The sequence below is a fragment of the Pseudophryne corroboree genome, chromosome 2 (genome assembly GCF_028390025.1).
Source record: "Pseudophryne corroboree isolate aPseCor3 chromosome 2, aPseCor3.hap2, whole genome shotgun sequence".
Classification (NCBI taxonomy): domain Eukaryota; kingdom Metazoa; phylum Chordata; class Amphibia; order Anura; family Myobatrachidae; genus Pseudophryne; species Pseudophryne corroboree.
The window spans coordinates 273,374,010-273,396,615 of NC_086445.1; the positions used below are offsets into that span (position 1 = coordinate 273,374,010).

The 22,606-nt window shown below is 43.1% G+C and overlaps 1 protein-coding gene and 1 long non-coding RNA gene across 3 annotated transcripts in view; one reads left to right on the forward strand and one right to left on the reverse strand.

Annotated features, from left to right (window-relative positions):
* Window positions 1-22,606, forward strand: part of SIAH3 (siah E3 ubiquitin protein ligase family member 3) — a 177,137-nt gene that overhangs the window by 19,921 nt on the left and 134,610 nt on the right. The gene's annotated exons all lie outside the window — the stretch shown is intronic.
* Window positions 1-22,606, reverse strand: part of LOC135015726 (uncharacterized) — a 35,251-nt gene that overhangs the window by 2,157 nt on the left and 10,488 nt on the right. Inside the window, exon 3 of one of the 2 annotated variants that reach the window (XR_010213931.1) lies at window positions 5,978-6,044. The exons of the other annotated variant lie outside the window; for it this stretch is intronic. This is a non-coding gene — a long non-coding RNA (uncharacterized LOC135015726). The remainder of the gene's footprint in view (window positions 1-5,977; window positions 6,045-22,606) is intronic. 2 annotated transcript variants of the gene reach the window in all.

The window sequence follows — 22,606 nt, forward strand, 5'->3', positions numbered from 1 at the left end:
AGTAACATTGGATCAAATTTTAAGTGCTTTTTGAACTTATGGTAGGGTCTGACCCAGACTTGTTTCTATATAAAGAGCATAAGCTGCTCTGCAAAGTATCTCTTTCATCAAGTTCCTGTTGAACTGGTCCAGTAGTGTGTCAGTTATTAAATTTGAAAGCTTCTGCAGACCTTCATGCTTTAATGATCTGATCAGAGAAAAACTTGGGACAGTGTTCCATCAGAATTGGCGATTGGCCTTGTTGAAATGATAGTGGATTTTAGTAGGCATACCCCGGCGGTGTCTCTGATCACTATTAATGATTGTGTGTGGTGTCTGTAGTGGATTCCTTCAGGTTTCTGGGGTCTGTGATCTCCAGGGACCTGAAATGGGGTTCCAACACACACACTATTGTTAAAAAAAGCACAGTAAAGGCTTTATTTCCTGTGACAGTAAAGGAATTTCAACTTGCCAAAGGAATTATTGATCCAGTCTGTCCTCTGCTCATCCATTATTGTATGGTCTGGAGCAGCCACGAAGCAGGAGAAAAACAGACTCCAAAGGGTGATAAGAGCTGTGGAAAAAAGTATTGGCACTGATCTTCCCCCTATTCAATATCTATTTTTGTTAGGAGCTGGTAGACTGGTGAGAAATATTGTGGAAGATGTAACTTTCCTAGGTCATGTCCAGTTCCAATTGCTTCCATCGGGTAAGCGAAATATATCATGCAGGGCTTGAAACTTTGAGACACTTGAATAGTTTTCGACATGCGGTATCCTTGTTAAAAAAAATTAGCATGGGATGGGGGTGCTACCTCTTGACAACAATTTATACTTTTTAGTGGTTTATTTATGGATGAGTGTTGGCTGGCAGTTGTTTATTGTTGATGTTTATGTTTCTTGTCTAAGAGATGTGGTTCACCAGAAATAATTCCATGTATATGTTCTTTTATACTTGGTCAATAAATCTGATTCTGATACTATATTCCTTCAGGGTAGGGTTGTCTCGTAGGCTCTATGTACAGTGAATCCCCTGGCTATTACTTTTATTCATACAGTGTGCCTCTCTTTATTGCCTATTACTACCATACTAAGGTTACCCTTCACTCCGCACACATTGATCCCTCTCTCATTCCAGTCAATGCCCAACCTACACCACCCTCTTACCACATTGAGGCTGTTGTGCGAGTTGTGCTTCTAAGGGACAAATGACATGTTTCCTCTCTGAGTGTATCTTCTTGATGTGCTAGAATGCTGTGGCATGTGCATACCATTCTGAGGCATCAGATTCCGTTGATCACACTCTGGGGAGACTTACTGCAGCTAGATTAGCTTTGTATAAAGTTCATCTAGAATTAAAATCTTGTGCCATTTGCCACTCCAAGAGAGGCTCCTCTCTTCTGCCAGCTCCTGTTACTACAATGCAGACACTAATTGGTTCACAGCAGAAACCTATACACAACTACCATGACTACTATTACTGATAGGATGAATAATCTGCTTATTACTCAGAAATGCTGCCAGTCAGCCATTCCCTAACTAATAACATGAAATGAGAAGTAATCAGGGCTAACATATTACTGTCATTTATAAATTCTCTTCCAAATTTGTATCTGCTGGTCATGGTGGACCTGTGGGCTGTCTGACAGGTCATGGGAGGCCACCATCTGAGCACAGTCTCTATGTTTTGTACTCATGACTTAAAGCATCTGTTCATATGCATACACTAAATTAAGCCCTGGCCAGTTATAACAGGACATCAGTCAAATAATTGAATCAGAATATATATATCGTATAATCCGGATATATTTATTTACAAACATTTACTTATATAGTGCCAGCATATTCTGTTGCTTTTTACATTTGGGTATAGTATAATTAATTACATATAGTCTTATTAGGATGTACTGTAATTACATATAATATAATCAGGATATAGTAATATATTGGATAAGTGATAGAAAATATCTTGTTGTCAAGGTAACAATGTCTTATATTATGCATGGGAATTGGAATGCAAATAGATGTATTAAAGAAGAAATCGAAAATGCCTTACATCACATTGCTGTGACATCAACTCTGTCATCTAAAATAGTACCATATAATAAGAGAAACCTAAGTATTTCCCTGCACTGAATGGCTAATATCATATCACGCCATGTGCTTCCCTGTCATACACAGTGTGGATCATTTACTACCATATGTTACTACATAAAGGAGAACAAGAGCCATTCTCTTGTCTTTCATGCAATGGCTTCTATCAAAAGGCAAATGTTTGCACACACATGTTGTGGAGACTGGGTAACTTGAAGACATATAGGTACTTGGCAAAATTCCAATATTTTGAATGTCCATAGAGTTATCCCCTGCTGACAATGCTATGTCATTTACACAACCTAGCCACTTCAGCTAAGCTTTGTTCATAGGAAATAAATCAATATATTTAAATTTAGAGGCAGAACCATTGTTTAATTTCTTTCCAGATTCAGATAATACCTAACTGAGGGTCATAGTCTACAACTAGTTTTATTAAATAAATCAGGGAATGTTCAACTTAATGATAGGAGGACTGCAGTGCCTTAATTTTACTTTGTGTCATCCTGATTCATTTGTTAAAGAAACAATCAGGGTCATGATGACTCCAACAGCGACATCTTTCATTTAATCAAAAGGAATAGATCCTGAAAAAGGACCCAGGAACATATTCAATGGCATATCTTGGGCCTAAGGTGGCAGCAGAAGCGGCCGCGGCTGCATATACATATTGACAGTTTCCTGTCTATGACATTATGCAAATAGCTCAACAAAGTCCTTCCCTTATGTACATCCATGCATCACAATATGCAAAGACTGAGATGGGCACTGTCCGTAGACCCTGAATTACTGATTGTTATGTGTTCAGATACACAATTGATTGCACTTTCAAAACTTGCACAAGCTCTGCAACAGATGCAGTTTCTCCATCCGAATATGGCCTCTTATGTCAGCCGTTCAGCGTCTGTTGTATGCAACCACTTTCCCGACAATCCTATGACACTCCCACAATGGCACATGTGGGGCGGGGTCTGAATACCCAGAAATGCCTCAGAAGAATCACTTTATTTGTATGCTTGTGATTATAACCCCTCTACGTCTCATTTGACTGCTGTCTGCTTTGCCTCGGGTATACGGTACGGCCTCTGTTTTATCACTACTCCGAGAGGAGTAACAATATCATGCTGTATAATTTGGGTTTTCCTCGGAATGGCAGAGAACACATCCTGGTACTGTGCCACTAAATCCCTCATTGTTTCTGGCTAGGATTAAGGTTATCTTCAAAGGGTACCTGACATTCTGGGGTTTTCTTGGCTACCAAAGAGTATTGGCCGGCACTCTTCCCAAGGTTTTAACAGGTTTACATGGTAGATTTTTACCTCATTCCTTCTACCCTTCTGTCGAATCCTATAATTAACGGTCCCACTGCTTCTTTGACTTCATAAGGGCCTCGCCATTGGGCATACATTTTACTTTCACTGGTGGGCACAAGAACCCGTACCTTGTCTCCTGGTTTAAAAGACAGGTTAACTGCAGTCCCGGCATAGTTACGTTTTTGCCATTGTTGGGCCCTATCCATGTTCTCGTTCAGGAGTGGCGCAATTTGCCCTAAATGACCATACATTTGGGACACAAACTGAAGGATGTTAAGTTCTTGGCGTGACTGTTCTTTCAACAAATCTAAAATCACTCCTGGTTGCCTCCCATAGAGGAGTTTGAAACGTCACCTCTCGCACTGCAAATATTAAATAGGGTAGGAGTAAGTCCCAATCTCGCTTTTCCTCAGACACCGCCATTTTTATAATCTATTTAAGGGTCTGATTAAAGCATTCTACCAGGCTGTCTGTTTGTAGGTTGTAAACTGAGGTAGTAATCCTATCCATCTTCAACAGTCGGTACAAATCTTTCATTAGTTTAGAAACAAAGGGTGTACAGTGTTAATTCCCGGGCAATGGTACTAGATTTCATATTTCGTAGTTGTATAGCCTCAGGATATCTGTATATCCTCAGGATATCTGGTGGCATAATCCACTACTACTAGTATATATTGATGCTCTTGAGCAGATTTCTCCACTGGCCCTATCAGAGCCATACCAATTCTCTCAAAAAGCACAGAAATCACAGGGAGGGGGAACCAGGGGCGCCCTAAACCTAGGCCAGGGTACTCTCTTCTGAAACACTGGGCATGCCTGACAATATCTTTTTACTGTGGCATGAATGCCAAGCTAAAATAATCTTAACTGTATGCGCTGGAGAGTTTTCTCCTCCCCTAATTGGCCACCCCACGGATGCGTGTGACGCCCCCAATACCAACTACTCATGTTTCTGGCGAACTAATAACTGGTCTACCCTTTTACCCTGCAAAGAGGTTACATGGTACAACAAATAATTTAAATAAATATAATTTAAATAAAGTATGGTACACCTTCTGGTGGCAAAGCAGTGACCACTTTACCATTCATTTCTACCACATTTTCAAAGGCATTAACCAGATTTTTATTGTCCTTTCTAAATCCTTTAAAAACAATTGCTCACCAACAGGGGACCACTGGGCCTCAGTCTCTGTTTCCTCCGGCAATTCACCAACTAAGGAAGCTTTTACTGTTGCTAAGCTCTAGTCGCCCATGGCCCTCGGCTCCTGGGACGCCTCAGATGCTGACTGTTTACTGTCATCGTGCCATGTAACCACCTCCTGCTGCAACGGGAAATCACGTCCCAGGATCAGCGGATAAGGACATCTGGATGTCACTGTGGCTACCACTTTCAATGGCCGGCCTTTTATGCTTAAGGGTAGATGTACACGTGGACACTCCTTGACATCCCCATGGATACACAATACTTTGACAGGGGGTAAAACCTGGTCAGCCCCCGGAGGTACTAGGTTAGCAGTGACAATGGTGAGGGCACTGCCAGTATCAACCTTTCTGCCTTTCAGCTGCACAATCATACGGAACAGTCTGGTTTCTGCCAGGAAAATTGTTTCAACAGCCATGTTGACCACAGGTCAAGTTGATTTCCCCGCACTGCAATTCATGGGTTCACCCTGTTTCGGACAGTCCCGTTGCATATGACCGGGTTCGCCACAGTCAAAACACACCGTAGGAGGTGGGGGATTTTCCTTAGCAACGGGAACCTGGGTTCTGGGCTTTGGTACTGGCTGCCACCCTTGCTTAATTTTCCAAGGGTAAGGTACCACTCAATTACCACTGCTAACTCCTCAGATGTTTGGGGATTAGCCTGCAGGGCCAAGTTTTGTACCCGACAGTCTATAGCATAGACCTGTATAGCATGGTCCAAAACAACAATTTTCTACTATGTGTGATGCTGTATGCTTCTCTGGCTGTAGCCACGCTTTACTCAGTATGGCTAGCTTGGCCAGCTGAACTCTTGTAGGCTCAGATGGGTTCAGCTGCCAATCATGGAACTTCTGGGCTTTACTGGGGCCGGTCACCCCAAACCTGCTGAGTATGGCCTCCTTTACATGAGGATATGAGCTAGCTTCAGCTACCGTCAGGTCAATATAAGATCGCTGTGATTCCCTAGTAAGACATGGAGCTAACCTGGCAGCCCATTCCTCATCTGGCCACTTTAAATGTGCAGCAATGTGTTCAAAAGTGCACACAAATACCTCAATATCATCTGAGGCTGTACGTTTTTGCAAAACCTCATGATCCTGCCCACCTTTCCTTATTTCCTTCAACTCTCCATGCAGTAGCTGGATCGGAGTTTGCTGGCCTGTAGCCAGAGATTGCTGGCCTGTAGTCAATTCAACAAACACCTTAAAAATGTCTTCCATATCTCCCTGCTGCTTGTACACAAATTTTGCATGCCTAATTAGCTGGCCTGGGTAAGCCAGTTTCCGAGCGCACAACCCCAGGTGATTATCCTTAACACTGCATATGATTTCCTGGGCTCAAAGCCCTATTCACAGGAGTTAGTAACCGCTGTATAGAGCTCACACTCACCAAACTGCCAGACTCTGCTCTCTGTTGGGTCCTTTGTTGCGTAGTAGTGTCCAGCAAGGGCCCCACCCTGGGTACCAAATTTGACAAGAAATCACATATACAGGATAAAAGTCCAACACTCTGTATTACCAGCACAGCCAGGTTACAGCTTCATATACCATGCTTGCAGTTTAGGTTATAAGGCAGTTCTTTGAACAGCATATGTTACAGCAGCACAGGAACAGTGGGCCCAACAATCCCACACCATCTCATACCTCCCAACATGACCCTCTCCAGGAGGGACAGAATGCTCTGCTTCTGGACTTTTCTCTTAATATATGATTGTCATCACCTGTTTTGAACAGGTTAATGGATAAGAAAGGTGTTTCAGCACAGGTGATGGCAATCATAAATTAAGAGGGAAGTCCAGGAGCAGAGCATTCTGTCCCTGCTGGAGAGGGTCATGTTGGGAGGTATGCCATCTTCTGGACAGTCACCATCAGAAGTCCAGTCTCTGTGCCCTGAACACATACTTAAAGGATGATCACAGGTGCAGTTTAATTAATTAACCTAGCTTCTGGCTGACAACTGATTGAGGCAACACCTGGACTGGACCTTCAGTCCTGCTGCTTCTGCTCTTCCAAATCTGGGATATCTGGAAATTACATTGTCCCTGTATATATACTGATATATATATATATATATATACATATACATACACTGGCGTTTCTATAATGGGTGCAGTGTATGCGGTACACACGGGTCCCTGAGTCCAGAGGGGACCCCTACCGCACACACTGCATCCATTTTTAAGATACTCACCCCTCCAGAGTCCAGCGCTGACATCCACAGCGCTGTTAAAACACAGTGAAAATGGCTCAGCTGCCATTTTCACTGAGTTCTGCACATGCGCAGTAGAGAAATCTCAGGGAAAATGGCCGCTGCGCCATTTTCTCTGAGATCTGCGCATGTGCAGTAGAGTCTGAGCCCTCTAGAGCTCAGACTCTCAGCGCTGCCAGCAGAGAGGAGGGGGCCCGAATGGAGGATGCTGAACACCAGCCTCCTCCTCTCTTAAAGTGCCCCTGTATATATATATATATATATATATATATATATATCCTGCATTTGCCCCTGTCCCATAACTTGTCCTTAAGATGGACCGTCTCTGTGTGTTCACTAAGACACCTCCCAGTAACCGCCCACACATGCCCAGCAGTTTTCCAAGACATTTCTGATACTGTGCAACTCGATCGCAACAGCGACTTTGTGTGCGCACTCTGTAGGAATTTTTGGGGGTTTTCATGCAGACACTGTAGCAAAAAATTGCTCAACTATGGGTACAAGACTTTGGGCATGATTCAGATGAGGTTGCAATGCTGCTATTGTAAGCATATCAGCCTATGTTTTCTTACTGCATCAGGGTCAGGCTTCAGAACAGGAGGGTTAGGGGGTTTGGGATTAGGGATTGTATACTCACCTCCTAGGCATCTGAGATGCATGGGGAGCAGCAGGCATATCAGCAGAAAGAGGGGCGGGGTTGGACAGAGCATGGTGCAGAGTGGACTTAAGTGATTCGGCATATGGGGGGTCATTCCGACCTGATCGCACACTGCGCTTCCTCGCAGCCGTTCAATCGGGTCGGAACTGCGCATGCGCGGCTGCCGCATTGCGCAGGCGCGCCGTTGCCCGGCAGCGACACCGCTAGCGAGGAAAGCAGTCGCAGCGGCAACCGCAAGAAGATTGACAGGAGAGAGGCGGAACCGGGAGGCAACTCACCATTTTCAGGGAGTGGTGAGTCTAACGCAGGCGTGTCCAGGCGTTTGGAGGGTGGATGTCTGACGTCAATTCTGGGACCTGCATCGCTGGATCGATCGCACAGGGTAAGTCACTCTTACCCTGGTCTTCTTTTACAGGAAACTTTTTTTGCATAGCAGGGCTGCACAAGCATTCGCAGCCCTGCTATGCAGAAATACACTCCCCCATAGGCAGCGTCTAGTTGATCGCACAGGCAGCAAAAGTTGCTACGTGCGATCAACTTGGAATGACCCCCATAGTTCCATAACTAGTCAGTTTAAACAATTGCAGCTAAGCATATCTATGTAGTGTACAGCCACACACTACAGTACATGCAGCCACACTTTACATAGATCTGCTTAGCTGCAAAGGTGTAGACTGAACATCACAACTAGCTTCATTAAGTTAGAATTAGTATAGTAGCAGCTATGTAGCATGCACATGCTACAGTATGTACATTACTATGTAGCAGCAAATAGCTCCATGTTTTAAGTGTCTGACTGCCTACAGGAGTTTAAGAGTCGAGAATATGGCATGCTGAGCAACATGTGCTTTAAATGGAGGGGGATGTAATTGAAGACACAGGAGCCAATCAAATGAGTCTGCCTGTCTGTCCTTGTCTACCCCTCAATACATTGGTAGAACAAAAAAAACTAGCAATGGTGAATCAGTACCAAACCATCAACTGTTTTGCTGAAACATCATTTGATTCCCATCTCTATGCAGAGACGGCTCCAGGCCTACTAACACCCTATGCGAGAATTTTTGGAGCACCCCCTCAATATGTATCTGTGGATGCATGGTCAGATCCGAAATAATATGACAGGAAGGCACCATCAGAGGGGAAGAGGAAGTGGGCTCCTAGAAAAGTGGGCATGGCTTGCAACAAGGAGCACCATATCTGTATGATGGGGAGAGGGTGATGCCTTGGAGAGGCAGAGGGTGACAGGAGAGAGAGGGTGTATGGTAATAAGTTGCATATTTATTTATGTATTATTATTTATTACTAGTTATTTATATAGCGCACACATATTCCACAGCGCTCTACAGAGAATATTTGCTCATTTACATCAGTCCCTGCCCCAGTGGAGCTTACAATCTATATTCCCCAGCACATTTATACGCACACACATTCATACCAGGGTTAATTTTGTCAGGAGCCAATTAACCTACCAGTATATTTTGGATTGTGGGAGGAATCCGGAATATCAGGAGGAAACCCATGCAAGTACGGGGAGAATATACAAACTCCACACAGTTATGGCCATGGTGGGAATCAAACTATTGACCTTAGTGCTGTGAGGCAGTAATGCTTACCAATGCACCATGCGTACTGCATATTCCTGTAACCAGTAATAACACTAAACATAAGTAATGTGGCTTGTCGCCCATGTTTATCAGGTTCTTCTCACACATATATGACAGAAATATTAATAAGATAATATAACAAATGCATATGATTCTTAATAAGATAATATAGTGTGAGTTGCAAAGACACAGGGCACTGCCAATGTTCAGTATCACTTCTGCTGCTCCACTAATTGTACTGCATTGATCAGTGGAGTGAGAGAGTGATCACAGGCTTGTCCAGTGTGAAGGTGAATGACTATGGGGTCTACTATGTACTAAGCCTTGATGAGAGATAAAGTGGATGGAGCTAAAGTACCAGCCAACCAGCTTCTAACTGTCATTTTTCTAACAGCCTGTGACATGTCAGTTAGGAGCTAATTTTCTGTCACTGTGGGGGATATGTACAAATCAGTGATAAAAGTGGAGAAGTGAGCCAGTGAAGAAGTTACCCAAGGCAACCAATCAGCATTGATGTAACATATCTAATTTGCATACTTTAAATGTATACAGAGCAGCTGATTGGTTGCCATGGGCAACTTCTCCACTGGCTCCCTTCACTTTTATCACTGCTTAGTACATGTCCCCCTTAAGCTCTTTCCACATAATTTTTGTCCAAGGATTATCATATATACCCCCATCTCTGCTGACAGATGGATGTTTCAGCAGCAGCCCTGTTATGGATTCATTACAGGACTATGACTCAGGAGCCATGCTGATGAGATACATGGAGAGAGGAAGTGTACCAGTATCATTGTGTGAGTCCTGGCTGACACCATACAATAAATGAAATGGCAGAGTTTCTTCTGAGTTCCCTGTCCCACTCCAGCAGTAGCCATCTTTGTATCATTGGCTTTGTATAGTAGTTTATCTTTTACTGCTCAGAGCCTGAGTAATAAAAGATAAACTACAAATCCCATGCCTCTCCTCTTATTATTCTGGCTGGCCAGGTCCCAACTGGTGCTATGACGGGTCTCCCAGGCTGTGTATAATTCCGGGCAGTGGCTGCCGGACTACGACCTCTACAAGGTGGCGCCTCTGTTCAGCCACGGTGGTCGAACAGTTGTCAAGCCCGCCCTGTCTCTATGTATAACATTATATCATGCTTTACTGAAATAAAATGAAACTTAAAATAGAAATAGATCAGTCATTTGTTTCTTGACTTTACATGACCAAAATGATAATGAGCGTAAAGGCAGCATACCAGCCAGATCCACTTCCCGCATCGTTGTAAACACTGTTTCTGTGCTGTGGATAGAGGCATAAACATTGAAAGTCTGCAATGATGTCTCATATTCCTCCATTGTAACTAACTGAGTTGTGGAGCATAGATTTGTGGCCTTCACGGGAGCTTTGAGCCATGTTCTCTATTCATCTTATGTCTAATAACTGACCTGGAACCAGTTTTCAGTTGACTCAAGGTTTCTAGAAACCGGTGCTGCTGAGAATGATTGCTTTCACTGGCAGATGGCATAGAATCTATTACAGCACAACATATTGCATCTCATTTCTTACATTTATTGGTTTTGATGACTTAGGGCCAGATTTATCAGATGTGTTATATTTCTTTGACAGCCTCCTTGCATGTTTGCATAGTGCAAGGCTCTACTAAAACTTAGACTTGTGCCAAGAAATACAATGTATTTTATACAATATATTTTGTTAACATTAGGGAAACAAATTATTTATATAAAGGATTTTTTTCTGCCAGTTTTGCGGCGGCATTTAAAATGGTGGTTTTGGTTTTGCCTTGAAAATCTACTGCTCTAAATACCGGAGGAAACTCACTCAAAAATCTGTACTTCTGTCAAATCAGAACCTTTGTCTCGTATTTTTATTAGGAATTATACCTTATCATATGTAAAAGTATGCAGAAACCTGAAAAAGATATATTTATAACCTTTTACACGATTTAAAATAATACAAAATGATGGAAACTCAACTATGCCCATCAAGTACACAAAATGTAAAGATTTGTAGTTGGGTAGAGGTGGGCAAGATTAAATCCAGATAACACAAATACTTTCAGCACACTACTGTAAATTGGCACCTATTAGACAGTACCAGTTAGCCAACATGGATGTGTACTCTATACTCCATTATCCCTCACCAGAAGGGACATTTAATGTGCAAACTGCTGAAATGACCAGTTTTTGCAATTTATGGGGTAAATTACAAATAGCTGGATTTCTTATAGTTAAAAATCATCAAAACAATCACCAAAAGAAATCAGGATTTCAAACATATCTCATCGCAAATCACCAGACTGATTTCTTTTATTGGGGGTCATTCCGAGTTGTTCGCTCTGTATTTTTTTCTCGCAACGGAACGATTAGTCGCTAATGCGCATGCGCAATGTCCGCAGTGCGACTGCGCCAAGTAAATTTGCTATGCAGTTAGGTATTTTACTCACGGCATTACGAGGTTTTTTCTTCGTTCTGGTGATCGTAATGTGATTGACAGGAAGTGGGTGTTTCTGGGCGGAAACAGGCCATTTTATGGGTGTGTGCGAAAAAACGCTACCGTTTCTGGGAAAAACGCGGGAGTGTCTGAAGAAACGGGGGAGTGTCTGAGCGAACGCTGGGTGTGTTTGTGACGTCAAACCAGGAACGACAAGCACTGAACTGATCGCAGATGCCGAGTAAGTCTGGAGCTACTCAGAAACTGCTAAGAAGTGTCTATTCGCAATTCTGCTAATCTTTTGTTCGCAATTTTAATAAGCTAAGATTCACTCCCAGTAGGCGGCGGCTTAGCGTGTGCAAAGCTGCTAAAAGCAGCTTGCGAGCGAACAACTCGGAATGACCCCCATTGTTCTGAATATTAGTTGTTGGATTTATTAAGCTGCGATGTCACAAATCTATAGCAATACTGCCAAAAGAATCACCAGAAAAAAAGATGGTCCTCTGGCCAGCGAGATTACCTAGGTAGCATGCAGCTTAAGCTATTTGTGTGGGGACAAAACATAAGAAGAAGCACATGTAAGATATGTATTAAGTTGTCAGCACTTTTACTTCAGGGAACTTATGCGCATGCCTCTGAATGCCGCCTGATGGTTGCGGCGAATGGCCCCGCAGCTGATGACAGTGAATTGGCCTTGTGGGGAGAAGGGGTTGGGCTTGCTCTATACCAGTGGTTCTCAACCTCGGTCCTCACGTAGCCCCAACAGTTCATGTTTTCCAGGTCACCTAGCAGTTGAACAGGTGTATTCCTTACTCACCGACACATTATAAAAGACCCTGGAGCAAATTATTTCACTTGTAATCCTGTGAGGAGACCTGGAAAACATGAACTGTTGGTTGTACTTGAGGACCGAGGTTGAAAACCACTGCTCTATACCACTGATGCAAATTACAGGTATTTGGACCTAACTGCGCTCAACCCCTAGGTGTTGTATACTTTTATGTGAATGAACAAGGTAAATGTACTAACCCTGTGTGTAATTAGGAAGGATACCTGTATGTAACTACTTTTTATTAATATGGCAAGATAGTTCCGTATATTTTTTCAATACCAGGATGAATTACTAACAAGTGTGCATGCACAAATCAATGATAGTTCAACTAGAGGAGTATATATTCCATGAGTTCTCCGCTGTTAATATTGTAAGTCTGATATAAGTGCTGTATATATGAAAGATGTACTTACTGTACATTAATGTACACGTCCTTGTAAATCCTGTTGTTTTATAAAAAGTCTAAAATAGGTTATATTCTTTCACTCCTTAGATGATAATAGGTGGCAGTTAATGAAACAGAGAACGGCGTCCCGTAACTCTTTGGTGTCCGTTTAACAAATTAAGTCCATGCGCTTACCGTTGCAGCCGTGTGGATGAGAGGTCCGGGTGCGGGCAGATGTCGGGATTCCACAGGGGCGACGTCTTTATTCCTATACCACTGATGGAAGCATGGACAAATTGCCTTTTGCAGTCCCCTCTGGTGCCTGGAGGTTACGCTCTACTCACTCTGTCCATTATCATATCATAGACCAGAGGTTCCCAAACGCGGTCTTCAAGGCACCCCAACGGTCCAGGTTTTAAATGTATCCATGCTTGGCCACAGGTGACTTAATTAGCACCTCAGTCAGTTTGATTTAACCATCTGTGCTGAGCCATGGATATACCTAAAACCTGGACTGTTGGGGTGCCTTTACGACCACGTTTGGGAACCTCTGCCATAGACCATATTATAATCCATCCTGATCTACTGCTTAAGCTGTGGTCTAAAACATCCATCAGTTTTCTTTGTCATTATCTGGAAGCAGTGAATCCATTCTGATCTGGATGCTGTCATTTGTTTGACTCAAAATAGTCTGCAATTCTTTTTTTAGAAGTGATCCTATTAATTTCACTACTGTTGATGTGATTTATATTCCTTTCTACTGACTTTTGTGCGTAGTGGAACTACATTTGCCATTCTCCAATAACCTGGACTTATACCTGTCAGCAACAATCGGTTAAGCTTGTTTAATGGTGCCGCAAAATCTCCTCATAGTTCTTTTATTACTCTAGTACATAAACCATCTAGATCCATTTATTATCTACTTTTATTCCTCTGTAGTAAATGTAATTGTGTTCACAATACAGATGAATTTTCAATAGTAAACACAGAGCAAAAATAGTTTTTTCAGCTGTCCGCAATTTCTTTGACTTCTTCAACAAATTTACTAACTCTAGTTTTTAACACTATTATTCTTCCTTTCCATTGTTCTGTCTTTTCTTCTATCTGCAGCGTAGCACGTTTATGTGTTTAGGGGTAAATTTGCTATGCAACACTTTTCAAGGCCTCTGCATATTTGGTGGTTTCAGACGCTGGATTTAAAGGGACAATAATATTAAATACAACACCAAGCTTGTTTAGAATTTAATATTATTGTCCATTTAAATCAATCATCAGAAAATATGGTGACTTAGAAAGGTACCGCATAATAAATTTTCCCCTTAGTGGCAATTTTGAAGCTTTTGAAAACAGCAAAGTAAGTGGTTTGTAACTTTGTCTAGATGGCTACATGTTGATTGAAAAGTAGTAAAATCACTGGTTCATGACTTCATGCTTAACATCTGTGAAGTGGTAGGCCTTCACACCTCCACCCCCCTCCCAGAGGCAGGTACTTGTGGCATATGTTCACCTCTGCTTTGCTGTGTGAATGTGTTATACAGTATATAATGACATTCTGATTGATGAACAATGTTGCTTGTGATTGTGACTGTCCTACCTAAATCGGTAAAGTTGGGATAATATAGTTTGAAGATAATCAAGGTGTTGCTACTGGCTGGAAAAGCAAAACAGTCATGTCTACAGCCCTTATCTTTGGTACAGTCCATTCTAAACGGTCTCTAAAACATCTGTTGCACAACTCTATAATCTCTACGTTGGCTTCCCATATCCTCAGGCTCCTATTCAAGCTATGCACTCTAACCTGCAGCCCCCTCACTAACGCCTGAAGCTATGCACTCTCACCTTCAGCCCCCTCACTAACGCCTCAAGCTGTGCACTCTCACCTTCAGCCCCCTCGCTAACGCCTCAAGCTATGCACTCTCACCTTCAGACCCCTCACTAACACCTCAAGCTATGCACTCTCACCTTCAGACCCCTCACTAACACCTCAAGCTATGCATACTCACCTTCAGACCCCTCACTAACACCTAAAGCTATGCACTCTCACCTTCAGCCCCCTCGCTAATGCCTCAAGCTATGCACTCTCACCTTCAGACCCCTCACTAACACCTCAGGCTATGCACTCTCACCTTCAGCCCCATCGCTAACGCCTCAAGCTATGCACTCTCACCTTCAGCCCCCTCGCTAACACCTCCGTCTCCTACATTTCTGACTTTGTCACAAGATACTCTCCCTCCCACGTGTTAGAACCAGGGGGGTCATTCCGAGTTAATCGCACGTAGCAACTTTTGCTGCCCGTGCGATCAACTAGACACTGCCTATGGGGGAGTGTATTTCTGCATAGCAGGGCTGCGCGCGTTTGTGCAGCCCTGCTATGCAAAATAAGTTTCCTGTAAAAAAAGACCAGGGTAAGAGTTACTTACCCTGTGCGATCGATCCAGCGATGCAAGTCCCGGAATTGACGTCAGACATCCGAAACGCCTGGACACGCCTACGTTGGCCTCACCACTCCCCGAAAACAGTGAGTTGCTGCCCGGATCTGCCTTCCTCCTGTCAATCTTCTTGCGGTTGCCGCTGCAACCGCTTTCTTCTATTCAATTTTCTTTCCATCTCCGGGCAACGACGTTCCTGCATAGTGCGGCCACCGCGAATGCGCAGTTCCAACCCGATTGCACGGCTGCGAAGAAGCGCAGCGTGCGATCAGGTCGGAATGACCCCCTAGGTCTTAGCTGTCTCCTTTTTGAGAACCATCTCTCTTGTCTCCAGAGATATTCTGTTCTGCTCCCTACTTAGGGAACTCCCAACCCCACCTGACAAGCCTATGTTAGTCCACCTGATATTACTATATCTGGGTATACCACCATCTACAATCCTAATCTCCACTTTGAATCTCATTTTCGCGCATATTGGTGGTCATTCCGAGTTGATTGCCCGCTGACGATTTTCGCAGCGCAGTGATCAAGTGAAAAAACGGCAAAAATGCGCATGCGCATGGTACGCAGAGCGCATGCGCTAAGTACTTTCACACAAAACTTTGTAGATTTACACAAGCTCGAGCAACGTTTTTTCATCGCTCGAGTGATCGTAGTGTGATTGACAGGAAGTGGGTGTTTCTGGGCGTAAACTGGCCATTTTCAGGGAGTGTGCTAAAAAACGCAGGCATGCCAGGTAAAAACGCAGGAGTGGCTGGAGAAACGGGGGAGTGGCTGGCCGAACGCAGGGCGTGTTTGTGATGTCACACCAGGAACTAAACGGACTGAGGTGATCGCAGTCTAGGAGTAGGTCTGGAGCTACTCAGAAACTGCAGCAAATTATTTAGTAGCAGTTCTGCTAATCTTTCGTTCGCTACTCTGCTAAGCTAAGATACACTCCCAGAGGGCGGCGGCCTAGCGTGTGCAATGCTGCTAAAAGCAGCTAGCGAGCGAACAACTCGGAATGAGGGCCATTGTCTTAGCATCGCCCTAAACTCTCACCAGCAAGGCCCGCTACAGTTGTTCACACTTCTGCACATTGATTGTCAACCAGGCCTGTACTTTTCCTGTATTTATATACTGTATGATTTGTTTAGTGGATCATTTATTATACTGTGCTGTGGTTTTGTGTTGCCTTACAAATAATTCTCTGGCAATAGTGCAACAGGGGAGATCAGTGGCTTTTGTGCCACCTTACCACATTTTCCTACAGAGTTAATGATCCCCTCTGTTTCTTGTAGTTGCCTGTGTCTATATGCCAATACACAGAGTCGTGCCATTATGTATGTGTAACATGTAAAGTTTGACCGTGTTTTTGAGATTCGCATATGTGATCTAATAAAAATATACATAAAAAAGGAAATTCTACAAACTGTAATAAAAGAAATTCCAGGGCAGATGAACTTCAGCACAAGATTAGAGTTACTGATTGCTTTCATAAAGTACTTTTACAGCATTTCAAAAATAATCCATGTTTAGTGCATATAAATCAGCCTGACTTTGGAGGTAGCGACTGTGAAAGAAAAGGAGCAATGACAGGTCTTGTATAAAGTAAATCATCCAACTGATGGATGGCTCATCTGAATGTGCTACATTTATAATTTATATTTGCCTTACTTGCAGCAAAGTAAACAAAAGACTGAGCTATTAATGCATAATGAACATGGGAGGGAAATTGTCATTTGTGATTTTCCACACAGCATGTAGAGCTCTAAATCAGCCGTGAAATATCAATACTACAACTGCAGGTCCTACTGCAAAATTAAATGTAAGCTCATTTGTAAAAGAAGGATTAGCTTGCATTCTGTTTATTTAGAAATAAACTCTATTCAGTATGGGGTGCTGTATTCACCAATTAACAAGCTTCATTACATCATTGTTAATGAAACATACGTCTCATCATACATGCCAGCTAACATTTCATACGGCTGTAGATGAACATTTATACATTAGTTTTAATAAACAGCTCACTGCCGCAGAGTGACACAATTTCTCATGGCACACAACTTACTCTACATAAATATTCAAATAGTCAGATACAACTGAATCTATGTGACTCATTCTTTCCTGCAAACCAATCATAGGCAAACTGATACACTTACTGGGCCACAATGGGCAAATATTACTCTTCCAAAATAAGATGTTATCAGCCATTGTACACATGTGTTTTAAGAGGTGTGATACAGGAGGCCGACAATTAGACAGGAGATGGGCTAATTATTTTACCCCTCCCTGTCCTCTACCCTAACCCTAACCCGTGTGGGGTGACTGCTAGGGCTGAGTCACAGGGGTGGGGGCGATTGGGCTAAGATTCGGGGTGTTGGCGACTACCGCATCCCATTGCAAGTTATGAAGTTTTTTTCCCCCTCTATATTCATGGCTATCCTTACATTGGGGATACTTTTCATACTCATACTCATAAAGCAAATCAATTCATTGTATAGATAATAACTGTATGAAAAACATCATGCAAATAATATGCAACAGTAATACTGTATCAAGTACAGTAGCTTCTCACAAAATAGGTTACACTTAATGATTCACTTAATAGGCTCCTATTGTTCAATTGTTATTTATTTATTTTTTTTACTATCCCCCCCTTCCCCGATGCCATTGCACTCATCACACAGTTCTGCAGTGCAGCTCCACAACATCCACGCCGCAACAGCGAAAACGGCAACAGGAGCCGTCGGGGGGAGAGACCCACGCTTCAGGGAGGGAGCGAAACATAGGCCGTTGGGGAATGCAGGCCCCGTACCGAGGGTGGGGGAAAGGGGGGCTGAAGACTCCATTCTGCTGGGGAAGGAGTGCAGTGAGTCCCATGCTGGTGGCTGTGTAATGTACCACATGTGACCTTGTGATGTCCTGCATGTGACTGTGCGGCACCTTCCTCCCCCCCTCCTCTCGGGCAGCACGTGGACAGATTCAGGCAATCTCCAGCCTCTGCTGCTGCTAGGAGAGCTGCGGCTGGCGGCAGAGGCTGGAGAGAGGTTACAGCAGCACCAGAACAGGGGCAGAGCTGCTCCAGCTCCTAAGACAGGGGGCCCAGGGGTACTCACCCACTGAGCTCCCTCCCTTAATCCGGCTCTGACAGGTGTACTCATTACTCACTGACAAATTGTAAAATATCCACAAGTGGAGCTAATTATTTTACTTGTGATTCGGTGAGGAGACCTGGAAACATATAAAGTGTTTGGAACCGAGTTTGGGAACCACTGCCCTAGTGAATTCAGCCCAGTGATGGACAGCTTGGTATCCCTTTATATGGTCAACAATAACTATGTCGGTGCTCATAATGTCGACACCATAATGTCAGCATCAGTACGTCGATGTGGTTCAAACTATCGGCAGGAACCAGGGTGATAAACTATCAACTGGTTCACAAGGTCAATATCTGAAAAGTCAACAATCTGAGGATGCCGACGGTTATGGTTTGTCGTCAACTGGATTGTAGACGTAGGCTCAAGTGGGAGGTTACGGTTAGGCTGCTGGTGTGGGGCATTAGGCACCAGGAGTTAGGATTATGGTTAGGGATAGGGCGAAAATAGTCATAGGGACACATAAAAGGTCAGCACAAGAAGTTGCTGTCAGAGCACTGCAGGGACAGGAAAGAAAACGCTGGAGATGCTGCTGCAGCCAGGATAAGATAAGAAGGGGGACATTTACTAAGCAGTGATAAGAGCGGAGAAGTGAGCCAGTGTAGAAGTTGTCCATGGCAACTAATCATCACTGAAGTAACATCTATAATTTGCATACTATAAAATGATACAGAGCTGCTGATTGGTTTATGGGTCCACTTCTCCACTGGTTCACTTCTCCGCTCTTATCACTGCTTAGTAAATGTCCCCGTAAGTCACTAGACACTAGGTTTGTCGACAGTTAATTGTTTCAACATATCCGGGTAGACATGATCAATGTCAACATGGTCACTGTCAACATACTAAGCATGCCAATAGGCAGCATGTCAAAAGTTTGATCCTGACAAAATTCTTTTGATGACCTGACGACGATTGACAAGTTATACCAGACCCTACAGGTTAGGTGGTGTGACATGTTGCATATTTGATAGGAGGAACCCCACACTGCTTGTCTTACCTCCATTGCCACTACTAGCACAGGCTATGAGCAGTGGGGCTGATATCACATATTTTGGAGGAGGCACAGAGTTTTTTTATTTATGTATTTTTTGCACATTTAAACACCAGTCCTCAACAACAACAACAACTTGATAATGATGATTGAAAAATAGAGGGTGTCTGTGAAACACAAGCAAAGGCGCAAGGGAAATGCTGCCTGTTGAGCAGACTGGTCCAATGTGGATTTCACCTTTTATCCCAAAATAAACTGAATGTGACAAGAAGGTAGGATCAGTTCGCTCTTTGGGCGCATAGGGAAAGGGAGGGGAAACAAAAGGGTTATATAAGACTTTCTTTTGTCTGAATTATTTTCCCATATGTTCATAAAAAGGGTACGCATTGATTAAGTACGGTGAAGGGTGTGTTTGCATCATTGCTAATTAACAAATTGCTACACACATACAAGCACTATCCCAAGGTGTAAGTGAGACACTTATTCACCACACTAAGTACTTCATTTACATAAGGCTGTAGTATCCACGGTTCTACACATTGGTTGTTTTCCTTTTTGTCTTCCAACTACACGAGACCATCATACAACACAGTGACACATCAAGAGCCAAAACTGAACATGCACCAAAAGATACCCTGATAGGAGTCATTATTTCCATCCTTGTGTGAGTTGGGTACGATACCCAGGCTTTTTGATCCATCTGAATTGATATTACTGTTCCATTGAATAAGGATAAAGATACCTTTATGTGCATGATTTACCCCCCGTCAGTGTGAGTGGGGGTACGCAGATAACCCTTCTACAATTACTCTTTTTATGATCATATGGGAAAATAATTTAGACAAAAGAAAGTCTTATATAACCCTTTTGTTTCCCCTCCCTTTCCCTATGCGCCCAAAGAGCGAACTGATCCTACCTTCTTCTTGATAATGATGATGACTGCTCTCTCTCCACATGATGCAACACTTTAAACACATTTTCATGTTGCAGAAGCATTTAACATAGTATACTAAGTGGCACATTTAATACTGTTCGTGCGTCTCAGCCATACAAAGTGCAGCAGTTTTTTATATGTGGGTTTTTTTTAATCTGCATTTTTGTGAAAACATTTTTTCAGCTCTAATAAGGTTCATTTCCTCAAAAAATGGGAGTACATGATGGAAATGACACCCCACTGACGTGTTAGATAAAAGTATTTAAAATGAATGTAAGTTAATGAAGCAGAATATTTGTGTTTATGCTTCTCATCACCCCACCCCTTATATGCTGAACATACAGTATATATAATTCACAATCATTATCTCGCAGGTGGAATAGGAACGGCTATTTTACGCTGGAAATGCTTTTCACATTATCTGTTAGTAGGAAGAGATGGAGTGGTGTTACTGTCTCTATAATCTGACAAATATTCCCTTATGGAATGTAAATCCTCTCTCTGAGACAAGGGAAGACTGAGCAGTTGTGATTGAATTAGTCTAAAAGCATAACTGTCCATAAATGTGATTGTATTGTCATTTAGAAAATGACTGTTTGTCTCAAGTTGCATTGAATCCAGTTTGCACAATAGCTGCAGAATACCCACAAATATTATTAGCACTTAGGTAAACCTAATAAAATGTCCCAATTTAGTCAGTGATGGATTTTCAAACATTAATAGCACTAGTTACACTTCCCTTCATTTCAATTCCCCTTTTGTTTAATTTGATTTGAACCCATGTTTGTACAGTCCAGATGTAAATGCTGTATCACTGCTTGACATGGCACATTGCGTTATTAAAATAAATGACAGTGCTGTGAGTAGCTACAGCATTATATCATGGTTTATTAATCTAATCTGTGATTATCCAAGAGATAATGGCAAGAAATGCATGAGCACAATTGGTGTAATCACTTTGTTTACTATTTGGATTGATTCACTTGGAAATCTACCAGACTTGCCTGTGAGGAGCATTTAAGGACACAGAAACAACTGCGCTATGAAGAAATTATAATAATTGTATTAAGAAATGCATTAGAAATGGGCATAATGGAGCTGGGCCATTTATACCACTTTCAGACATACGACCAGGGAATTTCCCAGCTCAGACACGGAATTTTCAACTCAGCAAAAAAACCAGTTTTTTTTCTAGAGACCCCATTTCACACTACACCTTGGACCTGGGAAATTCACACTGAACCCAGGAATTGGAATATGTTATATATATTTTAATATAATGATGTTAATAGGTGCCCCACAAGGTTGTTACACAGGGGCCCCCACAATCCGTAATCCAGGCCTACTCGTTTTTCGTGCCACACACACACACACACACACACACACACACACACACACACACACACACACACACACACACACACACGCCAACTGTTTTATTATAGATCACTCCAACACACACACACCCTGACCCCCCCAACACACACACACCCTGACCCCCCCCAACACACACACACACACACACACACACACACACACACACACACACACACACACACACACACACAAGCCAATTGTTTTATTATAGATCACTCCAACACACACACACCCTGACCCCCCCAACACACACACACACCCTGACCCCCCCCAACACACACACACACACACACGCACACACACGCACGCACACACACACACACACACACACACACACACACACACACACGAACACCATTCCCCCAGGCACACAGGCAGCTGTCATTGGAGGCAGAGCAGCAGGGAAAGCTAGAGACACTGAGGGCAGAAGAGCAGCCATCACTGCGGGACACAGAGCAGTCGACACTGCAGGAGGCAGGCTGTAGAGGTTGTGGGAGATGGAGATGATGCTGCTGATGCGCTGATGACGGGCCGTCCAGCCAACCAGAGCACTTTGCTCAGACCAGGATGTAGAAACCCGGGTACAGAACTTTCACACCAGAGTAAACCCAGGTCTACCCTGCACAAACACGCCAATAACCCAGAAAATTCAAGGGTCACGGATGCGGGACTGTCGACTTGGGTAGGTAGCTTTCACACTACCACTAGACCCAGGTTCTTTAGGCTGGGCTGCAAAATTCCCAGGTTTTAAAAGTAGGTCTGAAAGAGGAATCACTTGAAATTGGATATTGCGAGACTCTCTGGTTCTTACGCTAAGATCGTAGATGCCCCTGCATTGCGTATATGTAAATACATTGCGTATATGTAAATATATCTGTATAATCATTTTTGAATTCTGACTGCACATATGTGTACCCTTGGTTTTCTACTCATCAGCTTCATCAAAGCACACTTTCACCCACCTACTGTACACGTGATGCCAATGATACAGCTGAAATCAGTTGTTTTTATTATTGCGTCCAGC